This window comes from Chiloscyllium plagiosum, unplaced genomic scaffold, assembly GCF_037043375.1.
Source record: "Chiloscyllium plagiosum isolate Xiang-an unplaced genomic scaffold, Cpla_swu_hap1 HiC_scaffold_39, whole genome shotgun sequence".
NCBI classification, from domain to species: Eukaryota; Metazoa; Chordata; class Chondrichthyes; order Orectolobiformes; family Hemiscylliidae; genus Chiloscyllium; species Chiloscyllium plagiosum.
Window position 1 is genome coordinate 18,223,718 of NW_028270177.1, and position 23,440 is coordinate 18,247,157.

The following is a 23,440-nucleotide window of genomic DNA, read 5'->3' on the forward strand; positions in this document are numbered from 1 at the left end:
TCTGCTGTTGAACTCCCTTAATCAAAGAAAAAGCAGTTTAACATCTGTATTAAGCTGTTCTCGTATTTTTGTATCAGAGCCCCACCTGGGCCTAAATAATGTTTCCCAGTTCATGAAAAGGGCTGTCAGTTTGCAAACAGAGTTTCAGAACAAAGCATCTGTATTGTCAAGCAGTCTACCTGCTCCTTTGCTGTAAGAAGTGATGGTCCCACTTTCTGGAAGGATGGTGGACAGGGAAAGTAACTAGGAAGCACATGACTAATGATCAATTAGTGTTTTTAGGAAATGTTGGGATCCGCTCCACTTGGCGTTAATGTCCCACTGAAAATGTGCTGATTCCTTTTTGGCAGGATTTCCTGCCTTGCTAATGAGTAATTGTTGCTCAATGATTAACAGTTCCTGTGCCGAGTAGATGTCGACTCCAGTTAACAATCTCAGCTGTTTGCATTGTGATCTTCCCTCTGCTTCAGACAGTCATACCATTGCTGTTTATACAATCTTGGTCCACAGTAAACAAAACTAACATTCTGGGTACCAGATTTATACCAGCTGGAAGTCTGCGACAGAGCACTAATTTGTGTGAACCGGCTGAGGTAAGTCAAATGCCACTTCCTGTCACACAATTGTGATAGTAATCCAACTCGAGCACATGGTCTTAAACTTCTGGAATAGTAGAAAGACCTTGGCACACTTGGAGTCATAGAGATGTGCAGCACGAAAACAGACCCTTCAGTCCAACTCGTCCATGCTGACTAGATATTCTAAGTTAATCTAGTCCCATTTGCCAGTACTTGGCCCATATCCCTCTAAACCTTTCCCAATCATGTACCCATCTAGATGCCTTTTAAATGTTGTTATTGTACTAGCCTCCACCACTTCCTCTGGCAGCTCATTCCATACGCACACCATCCTCTGCGTGAAAACGTTACCCCTTAGGTCCCTTTTAAATCTTTCCCATCTCACCCTATGTCCTCCAGTTCTGGACTCCCCCACCCCAGAGAAAATACCTTGTCTATTTACCGTATCCATGCCCCTCATAATTTTATAAACCTCTATACGGTCACCCCTCAGCCTCCAAGGGTCCATTTGCCCCTTTTTGATTGCCTGCTGATCACTATGAACTTGTGCTGCTAAATGTGGATTCCCAATTGAATGTAACTTATGGAGACCAAGCCCCATTATTTACTTTAATAAAAGTAATTCATTTATTTCAATATCAGATTTGGAATTGCACATTCACTTAGATCAGTAATGCTGTCCATGACCTGAATTTGGAAGCGTTTGTCACATGCCTGTGTCCATCTGACTTTTGCAATATAAAGTTCCTTAAAAGGTAGTTGATATGGGACTGTGCCTTCACCTCCCCTGGGCCATTAACCCTGGAATTCCCTCCTTTTCTTTAAGTCACTCTTTAAAATCTACCTCTGTGATCACACTGTTGGCCGAGTGTCCTAACGTCTGTTTATGTCACTGTGTCAAATTATTGTCTGATCTTATTGGGACATTCTTACCATCTTTAAATATGATGCTGGATAAATTGCAATTTCTTGTTGACATGAGTTAGTGCAAATGCTGCAAAAGCCATTTCAGCATAACTACTTTTGTGCCAGATGGTATTAATAGACTGTACAATTATTGTTATTATAGTACTTGGAGGAACACTATTATATTAAAGGACGATGTCCATGCCCCTTAAATTGGGAAATAAGCACCATTTTTAGAAGTGTATTTTCCTGCTTTAGAGGAACATTTTTATGAAGCACCGCTCAAGTGGAATCTTGTTGAGGACTTGGGGAAAGGGGTCTCACCTGCAGGTGGAGAGCCAGTGAGAACCTTGTGTCACCTCATTTTGGCTATGGCAATGCCCATAATGGGCCTTTCACCGCAATTACCACTACACAGGGGGCACAGGTCATGCCTACCGCAGGCTGACGATCAATCAGAGTTGAAAAGCATGGCACTGGAAAAGTACAGCAGATCAGGCAGCATCCAAGGAACAAGAGTCCGCATTTCAGGCATAAGCTCTTTATCAATCAGGCCTGCCAGTCTTGTGCTCAGCAGTGCCACTGAAAGTAGTGGCAGCTCCTGGCTCGACAAGCACTGGAGTCCCAGGATCAAGGAGCAAGCCACAGTTATACAAGTGGGAGTTGCATGGAGAGGAGTGTAGAGAGGTCAGCAGCAAGGACAGTTACTTCCTGATGTCAATTCCCTCGATGCTTTTTTTTATCGAGAGCCCCCCACCCCTCCCCAGGAGTTGGGAAGCTGACGTTCAGTGAACAGGTCCATCTGGAGCAGGACTGGGCTGAGGCTGTTAAGTGGTCTTTAGTTGGGGGTGGTGGAACAGAACATCAACCATGGGCCTAGCTGGTGGATGTAGGAGCATGGTGGAGTTCACCACCCTACCTACTTAAGTCTCCTTGCCACCTGCAAGCTCGCTACAGAAAGTGGGCAGAAGGTTTTGTCCCATCAGGAAGGAAACATGAAGAAAAGAGAGACTTGCCCTTTTTAAAGACATTAGAATTGTCAAAAGTATTTTGAAGTCAATGTTGATGTGTCATTGCTGTTTTGATGTAGGAATCATGGCAGCTAATGTGCACAGCAAGATCCCACAAACAGCAATTCGGTAATGACTTGACAGTCTGTATTTGTGAAATTGGTGGGGGATTAAATATTGGCCAGACTATTGGGGAGAATACCTTGCTTTTCTTAACAAGCAAACGTGCCATGGAATCATTTTTGTGTGAATGGAAAGAGAAGGACTGAGCTTAGTGTCTGAACCAGGGAGATAGTTCCTTCAATTCCACAACAGTCAGCCTCGATTTAATGCTGGAGTCTCTGGAGTAGGACACTGAACCTACAATCCATCTGCCTTGGAGTGAGAGTGCAAATCACTGAACCATGTCAGATGCAAGCGCATGATGTGATGGCAAAGTTTCTGAACTGACATAGGTGAACAAGCTTTGCTTCATTTCCAGTATCATGAATGTTCTAAATCCACACCATGGTGCAAATGGAAATAATTCAGAAATACTAAAGTTTTATAATATGAATAGCAAGTGAATACATTTTGCTCCAGCTTTTAATCTGACTGGCAAAATAAAATTACTGCGAACATAAAGCAGAGAAACGTAATGATCGGAAGATATCAATCTATGCAAGCAGTCAGACCAGACTCTGCAGGCGCGGATGTATTTTACTGCATCACATCACAGATAATTTGTTGCCCAGATCCCAGCTCCATTTCGGAGTATTTTTTAGTTGTGGAAATGATAACCAAAGCATAAATTCCAGCACTGAAGCATGCTGCCTATAAACCACATGTTTTATCTCTTCAAGTTTCCGAGGGATTACTTGTTCATAAATAAACTGTCCTGTTTCAACGGAAACATCTGGAGCCATTGTTTGTAGCTGAATTATGTTTAACTAACCATGGTGCTGTGTAAATATTTTGTACATCATGAACTCATTTTAAAGAGGGCTTGCTTTGATGTATCAAAGGACATTTCTGGGGGAGTGGCTGGTTAGAAGTTGATCTATCATAGAATCCCTACAATGTGGAAGCTGGCCATTAAGCCCATCAAGTCCATGCTAACCATCTGAAGAGCATCCCACACAGACCCACACTATCCCTGTAACCTCGCATTTCCCATGTCTAATCCACCTAGCCTGGACACTATGGCCAATTTAGCATGGCCAATCCACCCTAACCTGCATATCTTTGGACTATGGGAGGAAACTTGTGCAGACACAGGAAAATGTGGAAACGCCACACAGTCACCCAAGAGTGGAATTGAGTCCCTGGCGCTATGCGGCAGCAATGCTTGTACCATTTTTATTTAGACAAGAACGTAAGCGAGTGAAGCAATAACCACGACCAGAAGTGAGAGAAACAAGGATGTCCTTATAGCCCACCATGAACCCAGTGCTTTTCCACTTACAGTATCAAATTTATTCTTCAAGAATTCTTAAGTTATCTGTGTAATTTGTCCCATTGTAATGAATATGTACCAGCCTGTCTCTGTTAACAGATCCCTTGTCTCTGGGTGAAGGTGTTGATGCCCACACCAGAACCGGAGTTCAGAATCCAAAGCCACATCCGGGGAGTGAGGTTGCCAGAAATGCTGATTGTTCTCTTTGGAGCAAAGAGAAGATCTGGGAGAGGGTTTCAAAATTATGACCTGGCTGCATAGTGCAGAAAGAGAGAAACCGTTCCAGCTTTTAAAAAGAAAAAGATGGCACTGATTTAGATTAATTTGCAAAAGGAGCAAATGTCACGTGAGGAAACACGACAAGTATTTAGGGTATGGAATGCACTGGCTGGAAATGTGGTGAGGGCAAGTTCAATTGAGACATTCAAGAGGGCATTTATGGGGGCGAGCAGAAGTATGGCAGTAGTTAATGATCTTCATCTGAAGAGCCTGTCCAGACATGATGGGCCAAATGGCCACCTTCTGTGCCATAACACTTCTGTGAATGATTCTGAATCCCATCTTGCCAGATGGCGTATAAAAGCTGCTTTTATATTTCACCCAAGGAATATGAGAGTAAAGTTGCCAATAAAATTGGGCTTCCTTTTTCTAATTCTCTGGCGCACTACACTGCTGTTGCTGTCAGCTCTGAGGCTCATCTGCCCCTGGTATTAGAGTGCCCTTGCGTGGAATATCAAAGCAGCTAAAGATCCCAATTTGAAGAAACTCTTCCAACATTTCCATTACCAATCAACAATTTAGTTGACTGACTGAGCTTCTGTGTCCATCTAGATCAGCTGTGACAGGGAGTACGATTCTGGCTCTTTGTAAAAATGCTGCATTTTAATTTTGACAGCCAGACACCTCCCAATGCATTTTGCAACATGAAAGCAGCACGGTAATATAGATGTTGCCTATGAGGTAGTATGAAAAGGTGGGAGATGAGGCAAAGACAATGTTATATTAATCTGCAGTGCAGATAGTGTGATAAGTGATCCAGGAACACCTTCCCTTCAAAGAAAAAAATCTTTGCAATGATCTGAGATTATGTTTTCTTTTGAGTGATTGTTTTGGTGAAATCAGTGTCTACACTACCATGCACAATGCGCAGCTGTTCCTGTTGCTAATCCTAAACTGGAGTGCCTCCTGTGTTTATCGAACACAATCTGTGTGCTGAAATCTCCACTATAGCTTGCTGCCTTTAGTAAGTAGACAAGTAATTTCCAAAACCGTTTGTACCTGAAAGCAATGTTTCTGATTTTACACCATCCTTGATGCCTTTGCGAATGTTTCTTCACAAGAACTTCATGATCAGAAACACACATGCTGTTGTAAAAATTTCTTCCACACTCCTCCTTCTAGTGTATGTGCATAGAGTACATTTTTAAGTGGACAAAATGTACAATGCAATTTTCAATATACTACTTGTGCCCTGTCTAGTTACAAGCAGGAGTCTAATATACAATTGGTCTTAGGCTACTAAACAGAAGTGTCTGAAAAAGAAAGATGATTCCTATTGGCAGTTTTGCCCTCTGAAAGCAGCAGGTACCCTAGTTATCATTGTTTACTTCAAATGTTAGTGTTGCTGTGTGCACACACAGGTAGGGCCACAGATATTGCCTTTAACATGATTACAAATTTCAAGGTGTTTCTCACCAAGCCATTAGAAAGACATTAAGGCAAACTATCAGAACCTTGACAATAGATTGGGTTTTGAGAAGAATGTTAAAGGAGGGAGAGATAGAGAAGCACGTGGCTTGGAGAGAATTCCAAAGCTTTGCACTTACTCTGCTCTCTTTCAAATGTCAAATGTTAAAACCTCTCTGCTTTGGCCATCTGTCCAACAATGTCAGATGGAAATGCCACATTTCAAATTAATGACTTTATCCAAGATTTGTTTATGCTATTTTAGCTTCCATCAAAATCTAATTGCAATTGTTTATTTTGTTAACTGAAAATTTAGATTTAAGGTTTTTGTTAAAGTTTTTAACTTTCTGGTTTGTGAGAACGATTCTGGCTGCTTATGCTTGGACACCTCTTGAGATAGCACCAAATTTAACGTTTTTTTTTAAATCACTCATGAAACATGGGTATCGCTGGCTGGGCCAGCATTTTTTGCCCATTCCTAGTTGCCCTTCAGAAAGTCACAGTGAACTGCCTTCTTGAACTGCTGCAGGCTGTGCTGCAGGCTGATCCGCAAAGCCATTAGGGAGGGAATTCAAGGATTTTGACCCAGCAACAGTGAAAGACCAGCAATATATTTCCAGGTCAGGACGGTAGAGGACATGAAGGGGAAAGAGCGGATTCGGGTATTCCAATGTATCTGCTCCTCTTGTCCTTCGAGATGATAGCGGTTGCGTGTTTGGAAGGTGCTGTTGAAGTTCTCTGGTAAATTTCTGCGGTGTGTCTTGTAGCTGATAGGCAGTACCCTATTAATCCCGAGACCCAGGAAGTGTTCTGGGGGCTTGGGTTCCAACCCTGCCATGAAATTAGAATTCTGACAACTACTGCTGATTGTCAGGAAAAAGAACCCACCTGATCCAGTAATTCCCTCTTAGCCTACATGTGACTCCAGACCCACAGCAATGTGGTTGACTCTTAATAGCCCTCTGGGCAATTAGGAATGGGCAATAAGTGGTGGTCCTCGAGGTAAAAACAATGACTGCAGATGCTGGAAATCAGATTCTGGATTAGTGGTGCTGGAAGAGCACAGCAGTTCAGGCAGTGCTCCTTGGATGCTGCCTGAACTGCTGTGCTCTTCCAGCACCACTAATCCAGAATAAGTGGTGGTCCTAGCTAGTGATGCCCACATCCCATGAATAAATAAAAGTTCACTTTTTACTGTTACTAAGCATCAATGGTGCTTTGTTCTAAATGGCATCAAGTTATATGTGTGGTTGGAGCTGCACTCATTCAGGCAAGTGGAGTATTCCATCACACTCCTAACTTTGTCTTGTAGATGGTAGACAGGATTTGAGGAGTCAGGAGATGTTACTTGCCGCAGTATTCCTAGCGTCTGACCTGCTCACATAACCACTGTTTATGTGGACAGGCCAGTTCGGTTTCTTGGTCAATGATAACCTCAATGTTGATTAGTGGGGAATTTAGTGATGGCAATGCCATTGGATGTTAAGAAGCAGTGGTTAGATTGTCTCCATGCAAATGGTTATTGCCTGGCATTTGTGTGGCATGAATGTTACTTATCATTTTTTTGGCCCACACGTGGATAGTCTCCTGTTCTTGCTGCATTTGGACACTTGCTGCTTTAGTATCTGAGAAGTAATGAGTGGTGCTGAACATTGTGCAATCATCAGTGAACATCTCCACTTCTGACCTTATGGTGCAGGAAAAGTCATTGTTGAATATAGTTGGGCCTAGGACATTACCCTATGTCCTAGAACTGATGACTGACCTCCACCAACAACAAACATTTTCTTATGTTCCAGGATTGACACCAACCAACAGAGTTTGCCCCCTGATTCCCATTATTCCAGTTTCGCTAGAGCTCTTTAATGCCACACTGGCATGTCAAGGAAGGTAAGAGTGACTGCCCTTCTGGAATTCATCTTTCGTCCATGTTTGAACCAAGGCTATAATGAGGTCAGGAGCTAAGTGGGCCTAGTGGAACCCAAACTGAGCATCAGTGAGCAGGTTCCCATCCAGAGAGGGGAAATTGATGTGACCAAGATCACTAGAAATTTCCAGGTAGTTTTCTTCAAAATCAGCAGTGAGCATCATCTTTCTCTATGACCATAAAATCGGTGCCAGCATAGTTAGGTGCTAAATCCCCTCTCAAACTTTTATGATCTACTAAGTTGTGATTGTCAAATTCAGGCTGAATTTTGATGTGCTGTTGTAGATCAAACAAAACTGAAGATATTTCTCAATATCGTTTAATATTTAGAACTTTACAGCTGTGAAAGAGAAAGGGCTGAAAAATAATAGGCATGAGATGACTGTGTGCAGCTTCACTGTTTCTGAATAGAAAGTAGGTGTCACTGGTAATGCAGGCGTTTGCTACCCCATTCCTAATTGCCCTTGCAACTGAATTGACCATTTCAGAGGGCAGTTAAGAGTCAATCACATTGCGGTGGGTCTGGCAGCACATGTGTGCCAAACCAGGTAAGATTGGATGATTTCCTTGCAATGACAAGTGAACAACATGCTTTTATTTACAACTGATGCTGATAGCTATCAGTCATCACTACAGATATTAGGTTTACATTCCAAAGTTATTAATTGAGTTTAGATTCTATATCAACTGCCATGGTGGGATTTGAACCATTGCTTCCAGAGCCTCTGGATGGCTAGGGATATTACACCATGCCACTCTCCAGGATTGTCATGGATTTATTATTTAAGTACCATACAATAAAACAAGTATGTTTTGTCTCAAGACAGTAACATGGACGCATTTTGCAGGTTGGAGTTTGCAGTTGTGCCACCTACCTTACTCATTATACTTTGGGCAAGGTCACCTCAATATATATACCAATCTAATCACAATGAATCTCTGACTAATTTGGTTAATTTGTTTATCATAACATTATGTTCCCACATCTTTTTGTTAATAGCAGCCTTTAAATGAAAACAAATTACTTGAATATCCCATTTTCTCATACTACCTTTTTAATTTTAAGTTACAATTATTGGTCAGTGCATTGAGTATAGGAGTTGGGAGGTCATGTTGAAGCTGTACAGGACATTGGATACGTCACTTTTGGAATACTGTGAGCAATTCTGGTCTCTATGCTATAGAAAGGATGTTGTGAAACTTGAAAGGGTTCAGAAAAGATTTACAAATATGTTGCCAGGGTTTGCGCTATGAGGGGGAGACTGAACATACTGGGGCTAATTTCTCTCCTTCGGAGGCTGAAGGTTGACCTGAGGTGTTTAAAATCATGAGAGACATGAATAGGGTAAATAGACAGTCTTTTTTCCTGGGGTGGGGGAGTCCAGAATTAAAGGGCATAGGTTTAAGGTGTGAAGGGAAAGGTTTAAAGGGACCTAAGGGGCAACTTTTTCATGCAGAGTGTTGCATGTATGGAATGAGCTGCCAGGGGAAGCAGTGGAGACTGGTACAGTTTCAACACTTAAAAAGCATCTGGATGGGTATATGGATAGGAAGGGTTTAGAGGGATAAGAGCCAAATGCTTGGAAATGGGTCTAGATTAATTTGATATCTGGTTGACATGGACGGGTTAGACTGAAGTGTCTGTTTCCATGCTGTATATCTCTGACTCTATGGTTCTATATCTAATTTCTTGCTATGCTCCTCGCCTGCCACGTATTGGAAGTTGTTGATGTTCTGCTTAATGGGAGAAAGTATACTGTTCTGACACTTCTATAAATATCTCATTTTATTGATGGCCTATTTTTATAGGTCTCCCTGAGTTGAGATCCTTTACAGATATTTAAGAAAATGTCCTACTTAACCAGTTCACTAGAATATAGATACCACATCAATTTAGCTAACAACTATCCTGTGTGTATAGATTTCCCCGTTCCAGAATTATTGCAGCATCCAATGAAGGTGAAACCATTATAATCCATTTCCTAAGCTCTGCTTTTCCACTTCCACATAATATTCCAGCATTTGGCATGTGGAGTAATACCTTCGAGGAATTCCCATTCAGCTTTCACCTGAAACTGTCCTTGACAGACTTTCATTTCTCCCCTCCTTCAGCTGCTGTTTCACATGTGAACCTCGATATAACTTTTTGCCCTCCCTTTGCAGAGCATTTCCCACTGGTTCTTTTAAGTGTGGAAGCATGGTTTCTGGGAAAAGTACATGCAATTCAGGACTTGTGGTGAATGTTTTAAGGAAATGATCTAGCCTTTTAACTAAAGAATGGTTTATCACACTTTTGTCCTACTTTCCTCTTCTTCCTGGACAACTGCTCACTGCCCAGTGTCATAGTTTTATCACTGATTTCCCAGTCGTGTAATGGAATTTTAGACCATTTCCAGCAATAAAAATCTTACACATGTACAAGTTATGTAAATGGCGCATTTCAACAGATTTTGTTCTATTCATTTAATGGATTATAGATTAGAATTTTATAAGGAGCAAGCTTCAGATTCCAACATTGTGATCTAAGATTAACTTCTTTCCAAAGAAAGCATTTTTTGATTTATTTGTCAAATTATTTCGGGTGAGTTTGTTTCTTTGTAGTCAGTTAAACCTATTGTCTAGAATCCCAAGGCTGAAGACACAGAATTAGTTCTTGCTGAAAAATCAGTAGTATCTTGATGTTCTCAAACTCGGCATGGTCTGCAGGACAGTATAGAAGACATGACTGAAGAATTTGCAATTCCTAGAAGTGCAAGAGCTGAACCATCTCTGCATCCCCTTGACTTCGGCTCCGTCATATTTATCACTCATCAATTCAAATCATTTGAATAAAGAAATGATTCACTGCATTGGGTACAGTAAAGGCTTCAATAGCTTTAGTGCTGAATAATGATGCTTCAGGAATAGATGTGCCTTTAAGACATTCTGCATTATAGCAGCGAAGAACAACACCGGTATCTACACAGCAAAGTGTCAAGAAATGGTCAGGTGTGTTCTTCGCACACTTTGGGCAACTCCTATCTGACACTTTTGGTCCATTCGTCTACTCAAATAAATCAGCAAAACCATGTAAGGTCTTCTTGACAATGCTATCAAGAAGCACTTAGACGTTTCTAAGCCTCTTTCGGTATTATTTTCCTTTCCACCAGGACCACACCTGTTCAGATTTGATCCAGAAGTACAACAGCTGAATTCTGGAGGTGAGTTGAGTGACTACACCTGATGTCAAAACAGCATTTGACTGACTGTGGCACCAATGAGCCCCAGCAAGATTGAAGTCAGAAAACTCAACTCTGGCTGGAACCAGGCATCATAAAACACATGGAGGCCAATCATCTGAGCCTGGGACATTGTTGTATGAGTTCCTCAGCTGCTTCATCAATAAACTTTTTTTTTTCCTGTCATAAGGTCGAAACTGGGGAAGATCGCTGATGCTTGCACAGGATTATTTTTCAGCAATTCCTGTCAAAGTGAGGGTGGCCATGATTCATTAGCAGCAAGAAGCAGAAAACATTCAGGGTTGGAGTGATAGTTAGTTAGAGACAAAACAACTGCAGATGCTGGAATTCCTCACACCCCTTACACCCACCCCCTGAAAAAGGGTTACACCCGAAAATGCTGACTTCTCCACCTTCTGATGCTGCCTGGCTTGCTGTGTTCTTCCTGCCTCCTGCTTGTCTACCTTGCAGTGAAAGTGGCAAGTAATATTTGTACCTCACACATTTTTGTACTGATTCTTCTCAAGAAAAACTATAGCAATAACATCAACGAAGCCCCTACCATCTGAAGTAAGGTGGCCACTGACTGAGCTGAAAAAAGTTATTTTTCCACTTTAGCCTCTACATTCCTATACATGCCAAGTTAATTCCAAACTTCATTATAATTCATTGAAGTGAGCTCAACAATTGCATTTGTATTCTATTTTAAAAACAACATAATAAAACTTGAGCATCAAATAAAGATTTGATTTAACCTGCCTCAGGCTGAGTGTTTCCAGACATGAGGAACAAAGACAGGCTGTCCAGTACAATATTTTGAAATAATATTGCTGTTCCTTCAGTGCTGCTGGGTCAAAATCCTGGACTGTGCTCCCTAACAGTACTGTGGATGTAACAACACCACGTGAACTGCAACAGTTCGAAGGTGACCCAGCACCAGCTTCTGCAGGCAATTAATAATGGGCAATAAAGATTTGCTTTGCCAATATCTATCTCATGAATAAATAAGTAAGAAGATAATTGCTTAAAAGAATTTGGGAAAGAAATAAAGACCTAGAGATGCACAGCACGGAAACAGACCCTGTGGTCCAACTTGTCCATCTCGACCATGTGAAGGACTCAATAATGAGGTCATGCTTTCAAGGTGAGGTGAAAAGTTTAAGGGGGATACACACAGCAAGTACTTTACACAGAGGGTGGTAAGTCCCTGGAACGTGTTGCCAGCAGAGGTAGTAGTGGAAGGCACGGTAGATTCATTCAAGATGCAACTGTCCAGATGCAGGAGTAGGTAGGGAGCAGAGGGATACAGATGCTTAGGAATTGGGCGACAGATTTAGACCATGGATTTGGATCAGCTCAGGCTTGGAGGGTCGAAGGGCATGTTCCTGGGCTGTACATTTTCTTTGTTCTCTTTGACCAGATATTCTAACCTAATCTAGTCCCATTTGCTGGCACTTGGCCCATATCCCTCTAAACTCTTTCTATTATATACCCATCCAGATGCCTTTTAAATTATGTAATTGTACCAGACTCCTCCCCTTCCTCTGACAGCTCATTCTATACACTCTCCACCCTCTGTGTGAAAAAGTTGCCCCTAAATTGACAAGGTCTTTTCCCTGTGGTGGGGGAGTTCAGAATTAGAGGGCATAGGTTTAGGGTGAGAGGGGAAAGATATAAAAGGGGCCTCCGTGAGAAATAAAATCTGAGCAAAATGTGATCATGCATGACTCAGTGTGATACTGAGAAATGCAGATCATGTTGCTTATCACTGGAACCAGAAAAAAACACCTTTTTGCTGATTTATTATCCAGTAAATCATGTTGGAAATGTATTTGCAGACATTGGCCTCTTGTTCAGATCTCACTGGGGACAGGAAGAGGTGCAGATTTGTACATTTCTGGACTGCAGTCTGTCTGGGCACCACACTTGGAGGACATTTAGAGAGGTTTCAGAACAGGGCACATGAAAACGTGCCTCTGCTCAGTTATGTGGACAGAACTAAGGCTGGGGCATTTCTATTCTAAATTTCAAGGGCTGTGAATCAAGTATTGGAAAGTGGGATGAGTGTGGGTTTAGAGTAGGTTGTTGTCATTATGGACTTGAGGGGCTGAAGGCCTCCTCTCTACTGTATGATTCTGTGATTCCTCCTCTTGAGAATTGAATGTTGAGTGGGGGTTTGAAGGTTTTCAAAATCATGAAGAAACTGTTGCCATTGGTGGAAAGCTCGCAAAGCGGGAACACCAATGTAATTTGCTGTGCTAGAAGGTAAGGGTAAAGGAGTGAGATTGCTGAGTTGCTCTTGCAGAGAGGTGTCAGGAACACAATGGGCTGAATGGCCTCTTTGTAAATATCCAGTGCTGAAACGGTGACATTGACCACAGCAAAAAAGCAGGCTGACACCTGTATGATCATATCATGTATGAAAAATATTATTCGGGGCAAGATATTACGCGTCCTTTCTAAAACCTGAAATGTATTGCCAACCGCAAGCTCTGTGCTCACATTTCCTGTAATGTCAGGACAATGAAATGCATAATGTTAGGATATTGGTGTACAGAAAAATATACCAAATATCCACTACCCAAGTTATTTCCCCCTTTTATCTAGGAACTATTTGGCTTTAATTCATTTAGTGAAGTATTTCTGTTATCACCTCTCAGTTCTATTCCCATTTGCTGTTTATTCATTTAAGTGTTTGTCCCACATGCACTCACTTTAAAAGGAAGGGAGTTGGACTCTTTTGGGTTCTGAATTTACATAATTCCAAAGCTTTCCAAACAGTTGGAAGGTCTAGTTAAAACATAAGCTTTAGGCTTTGAGCAGGACAATAATTAATCCGGGTAGTTTGGCTAAAATACAGACAAAAGAATTAGTTAAATGTAAGTCTCTGGCCATGTGCCATCATCTTGAATTCCTGCTGAATCGAGTTTATTTCACTTGATACAGAACTTAGACTAAAAAGGAAACAGAAAATTGTAGCCAGGAGACAATCTAACAAATAGTTGGATATTTCTGACATTTCTGTTTTATATTAAAGGATTTTGTTTGACTTTAGTGTGCGGAATTGGTGTTGATGAATTATTGTGCTAGACAGTGTTAAGAAAAACAAATTTAAGACCAGTGGAGATAAGGAAATTAAATTGCCTATTTAAACAAGAGAATGTGCAGAAAAACAGGCCGTCACTACAGGTTACATTTATGTAACATCTTTAAACAGATAAATCTTCTCCAGATACCTTGCAGTTAGGAACCAGGCACACTGTCTCGCACAATAATTTGGGCCAAACCTACAGTGGGAAAGGTGCAAAGTTCTGTTACAAAGATGCATGGACTTCTAGAGTGTACACAAGCTGAATCCTTTCCCACCAGTGGTAAATTTGTAGAGGGTGATGTAGGGAGTTAGACCTTGAAGGGCACAGAATATAAGCAAAGGTGAAAGTTTGAAGGAAGTTGCCAAGATGGGAAGGAATGCGGTTTAATTGGGCTTTATAGATGAGGATGGGGATTACGGAGTTGATGCAAAAAGAGAAACCGATTCAAGGTAGATTGACAAGGAGATACATGAGGAGAGCTTTGTGCAGTTAAGGCGCTTAGAAGTTTAGGTATGATATTTGGAGACTGGTTGGAAGAGCATTGAATTTGGAGGTAACAGAGCCAGGATATGAATTAGATGTGGTAAGAACATTTCATTGGTAGAAATAAGTGGGCTTGATGTAGGGGTATAGGGCTTAAAGCTTAGCTTTAAGAGGAACTTAACTCTAATTTCACCAAATAAGGTCAGTGTAGATTCAACTGTACTTGTGTACTTCAAGCTTCAGAGTTCAGTAAGTCCTTAGAGCATTCCTTTCCTTACATCATAACTTAAATATTAATGAAAGTATTAAAATGATCAAAACAAGTTTGTGTTAATTGTGTTTAATAAACTTCAATTTTGTGCTAAATATGTCAAGGATTTGATATGTAGGCTATTTGTAATTCTGATACTTTTAAAAGAATGATGGAATTTTAGATTTGGGGAAAGCAAAATATTTCAAACCAATTAGTACCAGTTCAGGACTTGATATGAGCTATCTGACCAACTTGATGGAATAATTTCATATATGATGACCCCTAAGGAGGAAATATTATCACTTGGCTTTGCATGAAGTGTATTTATACTTTGCTGCTAAACCAACTTTGTAAACTGAAATAAAAGTCACTAAATCAGCATTAAACCTTCTAATAAACAGCCACAAACATCCAGGAGGTAAACCCAGGAATTTCAAGTCCAATTTTTCTGCCTCATGAAACTAGAAATCTAGCAAAACTCCACAGAATTTGGTATTCAAATTTCTTTCTTCACTGAAATCTATTTAATTTTTCAGTGGGGAGTATGTCCTCACCATGAATCTAATAGCTTAACTACAATTCAAAGATAAAAAGCTAACTAATTAGGGTGAAGATTCCTTTGATATTAAAGATGAAAGATTGTTTTAATGATTTAAGTAGGCATGAGACTGAAGATTAACTGAGATTGGAGATGAAAGATTTTCAAGGTAGTTTTGTAGATTTATATCATTAGCCTGTAACATGACAATTGTCAGCTGGCTTTACTGTATAGTCACAGATTTCTGGCAACAAGGTTCCATAATTAATAATTTATTAATGCACCAGATGCTAGCAGGAGAAATAAATTTATTTTGTGTATACGGTCCAACACACAACCAAAACATGCTCAATTAAAACAAATCAGCATGCAAACGCTCTTCTTTTCCTTTCATGACATTTCTTCTGTACCAGATCCCTGTCTCGTACAAACAGAGATTATTCTGCAGCATTTAATGTCATTTTATATTCATAGCTGATACAGAGTACCTTGTTGAAGAGTCTGGTAAGATTGAAGCCATCTACATCAGGCATTGCGTACTGTTTCCATCAGCCATGTGGAGAGGCAGGACATAGCAAATCAATATCTCCCTGACATTCAAGTTGGCAAGGAAATCTAACTGGATTTGAAAACCTTGTTCATAAATCTAATGACATTTTTTGCTTTCTACTTTCTAAAATCCCAAATATCCTTCTTGGCACCATTTGACAAAGTTGCCAGTTGTATTAATTTAGAAATTCAGCGTTGCTTTCCAATTCTAGGTATCCACTTTTGTACTCAGCAACTATGCTCTCTGCAGCTGACCTCGCCTGCTGTTTGATTTAATATTCTTGATATTGAACTCAACGATACAAGCAAATTAAACTTTCACATTTGGCTAAATATTGCCAGGTTTTCTGTGGCACATGGAAATACCTTTTATATTGAATGTGACTGGGAGCCTGCAACCTGCCTCCCAAGGTATGTATAATGATCCATATGTGGAAGACAAAATTCATCAGCCAAAGGCTGAACTAGCCCAAGGAAGTGCTAACTGAGGAAGGAAGTATTTGAGGATCAGGAACTCAGACGTGAGACTATTGCAAAGTGTTGGAGTGTCACCACCAATGGTGGCCTTTCAAATCTGTTGGGAAGAAAGATTACCCAAAAGCAGCAACCCTTCTCTGGCATCAAAACCAGCTTCTCTGAATGTTACACCTCGTTCATTTGCCGGATAACGGACTCCCCAAACTGACAGTTCCCCTGTGAGACAGCATTGTCGTAGCACCCTCTCAAGACAGCAGAAACACCTTTAGAAATGTCCGCGAAAAGCATCCACTGAGAGATCAAACATCCCTGAGGACTCATGGGAGGCTTTGACTTTTGACTGACCAAAACAAAGGCGACTTATTTTGGGATGATCGCCCCAATATGTCTGAATGTGCCGAGGTGAATGTGAGTTGTCTGAGGGAGCAGAGAAACCTCCGAATAACCCATATACTCTATTCTTCCAGCATCACCTGCCTCCGATTTGGCAAAGTCTGCAGATTGTGCATTGAACTGATCAGCCAGCTCGGGACCTGTTGAACTGGATCAGCCTTGTACACATCTTGGCTACAAGAGCATGTCAGAGGCTGAGAATTGTGTTGAGTATCTTACCTCCTGACTCCAGAAAGCCTGATCTTTACTAGGCACACCAAGAGTGTGATGGAATGCTCCCAACTTGCCTGGGTGGTGCAGCTCCAGCAACATATGACCTCTACTGACCAGGAGGTAAAGAACAGTATTTACACAAGAGAACCAGCATCTTCAAGTTCCTGTCCAAGCTACATATCGTTCTGACTATTGGAATTATATCACCATTCCTTTTGCAAAGTCACTATGAAGGATTTTCCATCTCAACCTCTCCCTTCAGCTGATGTGTGGTGACCCTCAGGTTAAACTAACACCAGTTGTCTTTCTGTCTCTGAGAGAGCAGCCCTATGGTCTGATAAGACTATGATAACTTTACTGTTTGTTTTTTCATCTTTTTTACACTAGGTATACCTGCACCACCTAGTGACATTGCCCACTTTCCACGAAACATTTTTAAAAGTCTGCTATCCTGAGGTCTTGACTGAAGAATAGAAGCCCAGTTTTCAGTTAGAAAGAAAAAGGCAATGCTGCAGAAACTCAGTAGGTTTGGTAGCATCTGTGGAGAGAAACAGGATAAACATTTTTGATTCTGATATCCGAGTCCTACTGGGTGCAACATAAACTCTTTCTCTCTTCACAGGTGCTGCCAGACCTCTTGAGTTTCACTGGCAATATCTCCTTATTTCAGATTTCCAACATTCGCAGTATTTTGCCTTTACTTGACTTTACGTTCTGTAAAAGCAGTGTTACTTTTTGTTTATTCTGTACTTCCTTCACACAAAACCCACAATGTTTATTGGTTTGCATGGCAGGCAATTTATTGCAGGAAATGGCTCTCTCTCTCTCTCTCTCTCTCTCTCTCTCTCTCTCTCTCTCTGGTGTTGGAGAAAATGAACACCATATATTTTCAGTGTCATGATCTTAAAAGAAGCATTTGCTGAAACATATTAAACCTTTACCTAATAGGACCAATTGTTTGTTATGTTTGTGTTGCTGTTAAGAAAACAAAACTATAACCCCTTTTACAATTTTTCTCTTCAGTACATTACATAAACCAATAATATTCTTTTGATCTATGAATCTTGTGTTCTTTGGATGTTGTCACATAAGAAATGGGGTAGAGTCATGCAGATCTTTGGGTGGCAGGGTGGCTCAGTGGTTAGCTTGTGTAAGTACTGTCCTTGTCCTTCTCGTCAGTAGAGGTCATGTGGTGTTGGAGCTAACCAGGCAAGTTGGGAATATTCCATCGCACTCTTGGTGTGCCTAGTAAATTATGGTCAGGCTTTTGGGAGTTATGAGGTGAGATACTTAGTAGCTAGCACTGCTGCCTCATGGTGCTAGGGACCCAAGTTCAATTTTAGCCTCTGGCAACTAGCAGTGCGGCGTTTGCATATTCTTCCCGTGTCTGCGTGGGTTTCCTTCAGGTGCTCCAATTTCCTCCCACAGTCGAAAGATGTACAGGTTAGGTGAATTGGCCATGCTAAATTGCCCGTAGTGTTTGGGGGTGTGTGTTGGTTAGGTGCACTAGCCAGGAATAAATGTAGAGTAATAGGGTAGGGGAATGAGTCTGGGTGGGTTACTCTTCAGAGGGTCAGTATGGGCTTGTTGGGCCCAAGGGCCTGTTCCCAAACTGTAGGGATTATATCTTCTATCTATCATAAAGATCCCAGGCTTGATAACTTGCCTTAACTTCATTAACTGATCTCTGTTTGGGTAGCAACCCATGTGGCTATAAATGAGGGCAGTAGCCCTGGGCAGGAGAGGAATAGAAATTAGACATGGTTTTGGATTAGTTTTGACATTTCTCCAAATCAATCTGCATTTGATGGAGCTTTCCACTCTGGTCCCACCAGGCTGTGACCTCTACTTGTTCATCCATAATAAGTGAAAAAGCAGAAACTGCTGACTGCAGAGTAAAATGTCAATAAGTTTAGGTTTGCTATTGAAGAGGGGTACCTACGATGGTATATTAGACAACCTCTGTCTCTTATTGAATCAAAACAAAGCAAGAATTGGTGCCTTGAGGCAAACACCTTCTAAACTTTAAATTTGCCAGTGCAATAATAGAAGCTGTGAGCGCATACAAAAAGGAGTACTGTAATATAAGACAAACTGTTCATTGCCAAACACATCCAGAGAACAACTCGAGTTTTCAAAAATGCAACTATGGACTGTCAACACAAAAGTAACTTTTGTTAGGCTATACTGAGGCTTGGACCAAAGACATTGTGAGCTGCTAAACTGCTGAGCTTGCATATCAAAAGTTTCTATCAAAAGTTCCATTAACAACCGAAATTGCAACCACCCTCTGAATGTCACAAATAATATTGTCAGACTCAATTCAACCAGGACCGATCATTTTCAAAACACGGTTGAAAAGACAAATGAGACTACCTTTTAATCATTCCTGCGTACAAGCATACTGAGAGTTGTGCTCTTGACTGATAACATTGTACTTGTTACAGTGAAAATAATTGCTCTTCAGCAAAGAGCTACCCAAGTCTTGCAGTCATCATTTATTACACTGCTAACCTGTTAATCTCCATTTTAGCAATGATCCTTCTGCTCCTATCTTGATTTTCCTCCTATTCTTTGTCTTTTTCTGAACTGAGATTCCAAAACACAGGCCATTAGTTTCAAAATGTGTGCCAGGTGGAGAGTTTTTTCACCATTTCTATTTTGCAAAGGAAGTTTCCCAGCAGTGCAACCATGGTAGAGGTACAGTACACCTGAATCTTATTAATTGTTCACATTAGTACATGGCAAAGTGAACATGCACCTTTTGTGTTCGAGGTGCTGTGCCTGTGGTGTTTAATTGTAAAATCATTAAAAGTATGAAATAATTTAGTGCGTTTCTCACATGGGAAAGAAACAGCTGAACTATTTAACGCAAACAATGGCATTGGCAACTGTTAGAAAGTAGCCATTGGAAAATTTACTTAAAAATACAGGAAAGTGTGAAAATCAATGAGTCGCTGGTTTTCTGAAACAAAGCAACAAACTGAGGCTGGAAGCAAATAGCAGGAATTTTTTTCTGATGTAAATGAGTTGCTGATGAAGTTCTGGTTGATCACAAAAAAGTGTGTTTTCTTAGAATTCAAAATGAAATCGTGATTTACATCAGGATATTTCAAAAGGTTAGATTTCACACAGCAAGATACCTTCAATTTAGAGAAACATCCTAACTGTGGATCTGTACGTCTTGTTTGTATTGAGAAACAAAAAGGTAGGCTGAAGTCTTTAGCCTTTTCAGCGTCCAAACAAATTTCCTTTCTACAGAATCTTAATTTCTGTTGCCATATTTTTGTCAATTTTTTTTTCCCATTATAAACGTTGTTAGCTAGAGTAGGCATTGTGTTAGATAGGGTGGACAGTGAGGGCCTTTTTCCTCGGATGGTGATGGCTAGCACAAGAGGACATAGCTTTAAATTGAGGGGTGATAGATATAGGACAGATGTCAGAGGTAGTTTCTTCACTCAGTAGTAAGGACGTGGAACGCACTGCCTGCAACAATAGTTTACTTGCCAATTTTAAGGGTATTTAAATGGTCATTGAATAAACATATGGATGAAAATGTAATAGTGTAGGTTAGATAGGCTTCAGATTTGGTTCCACAGGTCAGTGCAACATTGAGAGTCGAAGGGCCTGCACTGTGCTGTAATGTTCTGTGTTCTATCTCCTTGTTTATACTGGGACGTGTCTATGTAAACCTGTCATGCTGCAATTTCACACATCCACCTGTAGTGATGCTCTGGTACGTCAGTTTTGTACCTCCCATCTCCCCAGCCTTTAGAAAGTCCTAGCCTCCAACCAACTGTAGTTCCTCAGTTTGCATCAATTTTTAATATAACTAAATAAAATGCAAAATACTATGCCTTAAAAGGAAATGAAGTAGGTATTAAATTGTAATTGTGCTCCTTGGTCCACATTCCCTAACCACTTTAACACCATTTTAATTGAATGCTGCACTCCGTGTGTAAAAACTGTATGTGATGTATTAAATCGGAATGAGGATGATAGCAATCTGATTTTTCACTGTCCTTGTTGCACTATTTAGCTTGTGTCTTCAACAAAATCCCACGTTTTATGCAGAGCCAGTTTAGGTGAATTAATAAAGTGCTGTATTCACACTAAGTTTGATTTGGGCAGTTCTTTAGAAAAATGGTGGATAGAAAAATGGTGGAATAATAAATCAAAAGAGCAATTTTAGTATTTTGATGTAATATGACTGAGGATATCAAACACCAACATCCACTAATTGTTGTGTACATAGATTAGTCACAGCCTGCGACCAATCAATTCTACAAACCCAGGGATAAACGTTTTTTTTTAATCCATCTGTCCAAGAATGTCTCTGGAGTAGGTAGGACTTGAGCCTAACCCTCCAGACTCTGAGGTAGAGAAATTGCTACTGCATCACAAGAGCCCTGAGTCTGCTTTAAGAAGCACCAAAACGCTTTACAGTTATTGCTCTGGAACAGGTGGGATATGAACCTGAGTGTCCAGCCTCAGGGGCAGGGACATCACCGTGTGTCACAAGAACCCTGGGTCTGCTTCTTTTAAATAACAATGGATTCATGATCACCAATAGACTCAACTCCAGGTTTTTATTGAATTCAAATTTCACTGTCTGCTATGGCAGGATTTGAACCCAGAATCCCAGATCATTACCTGTGTCTCAGGATTAACAGTTCAGTGATAATACCACTAGGCCATCACCTCCTTTATTTTGTCTTTTTATTAATTCGTTCACAGGGCATGGACATCACTGGCCAAGCCAGCATTTGTTGTCCTTCCCTAACTACCCAGAGCGCAGTTAACAGTTAATCATATTGTTAACAGAGCAACTTTCCACCATCAGATCACTGTCTTAGGTCATGCAGCATGGAAGTAGACCTTTCAGTCCAGCCAGTATAATCTCAAACCATATTGATCTGGAATGACACAAAGGCTAGATCTGGTAAGGACTGCAGTTTCCTTCCCTAAAGGACATTAGTGAACCAGATGGGTTTCCCCCCAAAAATCAGCAAGTGTTTCATAGTCCATCATCTCAGATCTGATTCCAGATCTTTATTGAATTCAAATTCCACCATCTGCCATGATGGGATTCAAACCTCAGTCCCCAGAACATGGCCTAGGTCTCCAGGTTAATCATCTTGTGATAATACCATTAGGCCCGATCTCCTGACCTTCCTGAATCTGCTTTATTTGTCATATTATTCTACTTTTATTTCCTGAAGTGCTCTTACACAAAATAAAATGGCTTTCCCATCGCCAAATCACCGTGACATTTTTTTTCCAACTCCTAACCACCACCAGAAAATCACCTGTGCAGCCAATTAGATGGTTATATGTGAAACCAGTCACTGGACAATGCAAACCAAAGTGCCTAATGGTAATGTGTCTGCCTATTTTAATACCTTTATTTAAAGGCCAACCATGCTGGCTAATTGTGCTACAGAGCTGAAAATGTGTTGCTGGAAAAGCACAGCAGGTCACACATGTGTTCCAGCAACACATTTTCAGCTCTGATCTCCAGCATCTGCAGTCCTCACTTTCTCCTCCTAATTGTGCTACAGAGACTGGCTGCGCCTATCTTTGAGATATTTTCAAATCACCCTGTTCAGAGATATTATTATACACGTCTGGAGCAGGTGGGACTTGAACACAGGCCTCCTGGACCAGAGATGGGGATACTACTACTGTGCCAAAATACCCTTACTAGGTCTGCCCTATCTAATATTTTTCTCTTTTCTTTCTTGATTCGTACCTGCAAGCGTTGTCACACACAGCCGAACAACTTTCCCACCAAATCACTGACTTCAATTTTGGTTTTAACTATTAATGGGTCAGCCTCTTTTTTTTTTTCTCTCTACACACCCAGAAGTGTTATCACACACCACAGAGCGACTCACCCACCATCAAAATCACTGTCATAGTCATACAGCATGGAAGTAGACCTTTCAGTCCAGCCAGTATAATCCCAAACTAAACTAGTCCCACCTGTCTATACTTGGCCCATATCCCTCCGAACATTTCTTATTCATGTACTTACTGAAATGTGTTTTATGTAATGTAATTGCACCCACATCCATCACTTCCTGTGTCAGTTCATTCCACATACGAACCACTGTCTGTGTACAAAAAAAAAAGTTGCCCCTAGTGTCTTTTTTAAAATCTTTCTCCTCTAAACTTTCAAAACATGCTCCCTCATCCTGAAATCCCCAAAGGAAAAGACATCTACCATTCAGCTTATCTCTATGCCCTTCATGATTTTATAAGGCCACCCCTGCTATGCTTCAGTGAAAATGTTCCAAGCTATCCACCCCCTCCATTCCCAGAAACATTGCTGGTAAATCTTTTCTGAATCCTTGCTAGCATAATATATCTTCCCTATAAGAGGGTGACCAGGACTGAACACAGTACTCCCAAAGAGGCCTCACCAACATTCTGTACAACTCAACAGGATGTCCCAACTCCCATACTCCAAGTTCTCAGCAATGAAGTCACTGAGTTTCTTAAACTATTAATGGGTCTGCCATTTTTTTAATTCTATACACCCAGAAATGCTCATGCGCACACACACCGACTTTCCCACCACCAAAATCACAGTGACGTTTTCTTTCTTTTTTTAAACTACTAACCACAACCAATGGTCCTCTGTGTAGCCAATTAAATATTTGCAAGTAAAGGCCCCTAT

The 23,440-nt window shown here is 40.8% G+C and overlaps 1 protein-coding gene across 1 annotated transcript in view; it reads left to right on the forward strand.

Moving 5' to 3' along the window:
• tnfaip8l3 (tumor necrosis factor, alpha-induced protein 8-like 3) overlaps positions 1-23,440 on the forward strand; it is a 61,717-nt gene that overhangs the window by 737 nt on the left and 37,540 nt on the right. The gene's annotated exons all lie outside the window — the stretch shown is intronic.